We start from the raw sequence: 5,079 nt of genomic DNA, 5'->3' as shown, positions 1-5,079 counted from the left end.
ACAATTAAACCTTCTGGGTACTCTCGTAACATAATATTTTACTAATGATCACGTTATTTTCACATGAAATTATTTTTAATGGAAATTCATTCATTCAAAAATTAATGACAAGCTTCATCATTAATTTTCAAATTAAAAGATTTTCAGAATAAATAAATTCGTAACATATCTATGCGCCTAAAGCCCTTCTCCCATTACGATACGCCCGCGCGACTCCAGTCTCGGAGACTAGTCGCCACGAAGTATCTCACATACATTTGTATGGAGACTACCAGTATCGTAATGTGAGAGTCTCCATACAAATGTATGTGAGATACTTCGTGGCGACTAGTCTCCGAGACTAGAGTCGCGCGGGCGTATCGTAATGGGAGAAGGGCTTTAGAGGCTCTCACGTCAGTAGTTAAATACAACAAAAAAGTACATTGCATTGTGCCGGTAGAAACCATTAGCACTTTACTAAAAATGTTTTACTACATACCACTGAAAACTGTCTTATTCATTTATAATACGTGTCATGAATAAAACTAACTTTTTTGTCATAGACAATCGGTAAACCACAACAACAACAACTATTGTTTTATTCAGTTGTTAGCTTAATTTTCCTCTTCGTAGTAAATAATAAAAAATAACTATACGACTCTTCCGATATTTTTGTAGGTTCTAGGTTCCACTGTTGTTCTTATTCTTGCAACGTTCCCTAGAAACCTCTTACAGACAGAAATTTATTCTATCTTTAATTGTAAACATAAATCACTTCAATACGGCTATAAATCGTATTAGAATTGACTTCACATAACTTATCACATAATTAAATCTGCATTATACAAATACGGACACGTGTTGCCATGACCCCAGTAACAACTAATATAATATAATATAGTAAATATTATATATTACGATGTTCAGCAAATCTCTATGATTCGTATTAGTGTAATAGTGTTCTTCTGAACGATAGCCGCGGATCTAGTTCACGATATAACTGTTTTAAGTGATAACTTCGAATAAACTTAGTACATTTATGTTTAAGAGTTTAACTTCAGTACTGCGACTGTGGATTTTATAAGAGAAAAAGAGTACTGCGACTGTGATTTTTTAAAGTTATTTAGTGGTGAAGGAAAGAAAAAATATAGGATGTGGAATTATCAAGAAGAGAAAATCAATACAAAACGTTTAGCTTCTTAGTGTGACTGGACAAATTAGAGGAATTATTTTTCTTTTGTGATAGGACTTTTTATTAAATAATTTTGTAGCTAGAACAATAGAAAAAAATGTCCCTGGAAAATAAGAAGATGTTCTTCACCCTGTGCTTGTGCTTAGGTTTATTATCGTTTACTAGCGCATTTGACCTAATTACAGACTCTGATAAAACAACAAACAAAACCATAGATATAGGACAAAATGGAACCGACTCCGACGATCTGTTTCACTGGCAAGACTACAGCGTCTTAGCCGGTATGCTAACAATATCTTGCATGATTGGTATATATTATGGACACTTTGGAGAGAAACAAGTGACTGGTGAAGACTTTCTCCTAGGCGGTTCTACGATGCCTACATTCCCCATGGCCCTGAGTCTTATGGCCAGCTTCATCACCGCTATAGAACTCCTTGGAAACCCTGCAGAGATGTACATGTCAGGTGCACAATTCTGGATGATTTGCTCAGCTTTTCTCATTGTAGTACCAGTTGCCAGTTATTTGTACCTGCCAGTATTCATGAAACTACGCCTAACCTCGTGCTACGAGTATCTGGAAATGCGTTTCTGCAAGCCAGTACGTATGTACGCCAGTACATTGTACTTCCTACAGATGATAATGTACACGGCTGTGTGTGTATATGCCCCGGCGCTCGCACTATCAGATGTGACCGGATTGAATGTCTACCTCGCAGTTTCCTTGGTATACGTGGTGTGCATCTTTTACGGATCCCTCGGTGGGATGAAAGCAGTTATATATACAGACACATTTCAATCAGGAGTGCTTTTTGGATCACTTGTAGCGATACTGGCGATGGGCGCGTCACAGGTCGGTGGAATTGGAGCTGCGTGGAATTATGCATGGAAAACTGACCGACTTAACTTCTTCGATATGAACCCAGACCCAACAGTTCGACACTCGTTTTGGTCGGTTGTGATAGGCGGCACATTGTACTGGATCAGCATGTTCTGCACCAACCAAGCTTCAGTACAAAAGTACATGTCTGTACAACGAATAGACCAAGTGAGAGTAGCACTTTGGGTGTCAGCGATAGGCTTAATAGTCATTTACACTATTAACTTTTTGACTGGAGCAGTACTTGCACTATTTTATGCTGATTGTGACCCAATTCAAGCAGGTGTAATCAACGCCTCTGATAGACTTTTGCCCCTATACGTTGTAAAGCAGTTGGGACATGCGCGTGGTATACCTGGTTTCTTCGTGGCAGGAATTTTCGCAGCCAGCCTTGGAACCGTAGCATCAGAACTGAATTCTTTAGCCGCTATTGCATGTCAAGATCTACTGACTGGATTTTTTGGGATAACCTTTCCCGAACATAAAGAAGCGTTCATAGCACGTTGGGTGGGCATAGCTTGTGGTGTGATTTCTTTTGGTCTGGTATTTCTGGTGGAAAAACTTGGTCCTGTACTTCAACTGGCACTTTCCTTCAATGGAATGGCTGGTGGGATTGCCCTTGGACTGTTTACTCTAGGAATGTTCTTCCCTTGGGCAAATTCTAAGGGTGCTGTGGTCGGGGGGTTGTTTGGTTTATTGGTAGTAGCGGTTGCAGGAGGAGGAGCGGAGTTAGCACAATTACCTGTCCACCGTTTACCGTCTAATATAAATGGTTGTGTGGCTCCGTATAATATGACGTCACACGTTATATTGGACCCAACGGAATATCATGGTGATGCTGTATTTTGGTTGTTCCGAGTATCTTACTTGTGGTACACAGGGTTAGGATGTGCGGCTACTTTAGCTGCCGGTCTACTCGTATCTGTTCTCACAGGCGCTACGAATCCAGCGTCAGTACCAGTAGACCTCTTGTCTCCACCCATCGTGAAGTTATTCAATTCTTTCCCGAAAGCTTCTAAGTCGGGATATATACGACTTGATTAATATTTTTGTTATGAAATAAATATAAAGCAAAACGCCGTCTGCGTCATTGATATTGTAACAGGAAAATTAAGTGCACAAAAAATATCTGCACGGGAATACCAAATATTAAGTCATATCCTTACCACAATACATTAGTAAATAAATTACCAAATTGAAAAACTACAATCGTTCAAGGCATGTTTGCAAGCACTTGCTCTCAGACAAAGGTTATCTAAGGGTCAGAGCATTGCTATAATTAGTCGAGTCTCACCCAGCTGCACCCATTCATTCAGATAGTGCAATCACGATCCTGCGCTACTATGTACCATGTTAGCCAATTTTGATCTAACTAAAAGAGATCATTGCGAAATTGTTTATTGTTTTGTAAAGGTTAATGTCTTTTTCCCTTCTTTGTAGTAGATAGCCTGAATTATATTGTACTTATTTATTTTTATTGCGTTGTTTAGTATTGATTTGTTGAAGCAAGTTCAATTTTGGATAGACGTAGAATTAAAATTTAGATTGTAAGCCAACACTTCCACAACTTTAAGGTCAGTTTCACTGATTATAGATAAGTATCGAATAACTTTGTCGTGAAACCAAATGTATGAAAGTAACTGTCAAAATTCCACATGTTAAGCTAACTGATACTTATTTAAAAGTAATCAAAGCAAGGTTAAGGTTTTCGATTAGGTACGGTAGGTACAGTCAGCTCCAAAATTAGCTGATCATACTCAATCTTTTGAAAACCTATATACTGAAGTGCGCACATTATTCCATGGAAAAAAACATTTGTCATTGATTGAAATGTTTAATTCTAACTCATTCCACCTGATTTTGATCAGTTATTTATTAAAGTTACGTAACACAGAAGTTTTGAAAATATGAATTTGTTGAGCTACTTTTGGAGCTGACTGTACATGTTTTTATTCTTCCTTCATGTGTCAGGTGTCACGCAAAGTCAAAACAATTTCGCGTCCCAAATTGAAATTGAACTTCGCTAACAAGTTTTATAAACTCATCAAGATGAACAAATTTCTGTTTTATAAAGATCTTCTTTGTTCGGAATGTACTGAGCAATCTGATATGCATGAAGGTATAAGACAATGGAAAGTGTAAAACGAATCATTTTTGTATTGATTGTTTTTGTAGACAAACCGATTGTAACGCATGTTCAATTTACTATGGTTTGTGTTCATTAAAATATTTGTTGTGTAATCGTATTGTTTGATTTTTACTTGTCATAATACACATGCTTGTTACTGAAAAATCTGTGTATCTGTGAAAATATAGAAATACATCTATATTTGTATTGATAAATCTGAGTAACGTTACAGATTTCTTTTGTATTTTATAGGCAAATACCAATATATAATTATACCAAATTAAGTTGAAACTGATGTTATCTTGAAGATGGTAATCGAAAAATATGAAATGTTAAAAGTTCAATTCAATACATACATACTTAATACTTAATTCAATATTAAGCCGGCCCGCGCCGCCAAGCACAGTCTTATAACATTGCCTAGGTATATTCAATTGTTAATGTCAAAGGACATGCTAGATACGATGTAGATTCAATTTGAATATATTGTCAGAGTTAGGCATGTGACGTCATTGCTAAGCTACAGGTGTTCACATAAACTGCACGCAGATGAGGCATGCATCACATTACTTAGACCACACCGGGAGTTTATACAAATATGCTGGTTGAGAATAAGAAATAGCTAATTATATGTGCTTAGATTTAAGATAGAAAAGCTCTTAAAGTTCAGTGCTGAGAAAGTAATATAAAAACCTTGTGACAAAATAAGAATTATTATGAGGTTTTTATTTCAGCCGTCCCCCTCTGACGTGCCCTTACTTTGTTATATACAAAGTAAGGCACATGTTTCGTTAGATTCAATGAACAGCTATAGGCGGCTTTTTACTCTCTCTCTGAGAATAAAACAAAGATGACACCTTAACAGCGGTTTCTGAGGCCTCGTTGGTATTTATGGACTCT

General features: G+C 37.1%; 1 pseudogene; it reads left to right on the top strand.

Moving 5' to 3' along the window:
• Positions 1 to 904: 904 nt before the first annotated feature.
• LOC142979532 (sodium-coupled monocarboxylate transporter 1 pseudogene) lies at positions 905 to 4,841 on the top strand (annotated as a pseudogene).
• Positions 4,842 to 5,079: the final 238 nt, after the last annotated feature.

Source organism: Anticarsia gemmatalis, chromosome 16 (assembly GCF_050436995.1).
Source record: "Anticarsia gemmatalis isolate Benzon Research Colony breed Stoneville strain chromosome 16, ilAntGemm2 primary, whole genome shotgun sequence".
NCBI lineage: Eukaryota > Metazoa > Arthropoda > Insecta > Lepidoptera > Erebidae > Anticarsia > Anticarsia gemmatalis.
Note: the sequence above shows the minus strand (reverse complement) of the source record. Positions and strands in the feature narration are given on the sequence as shown.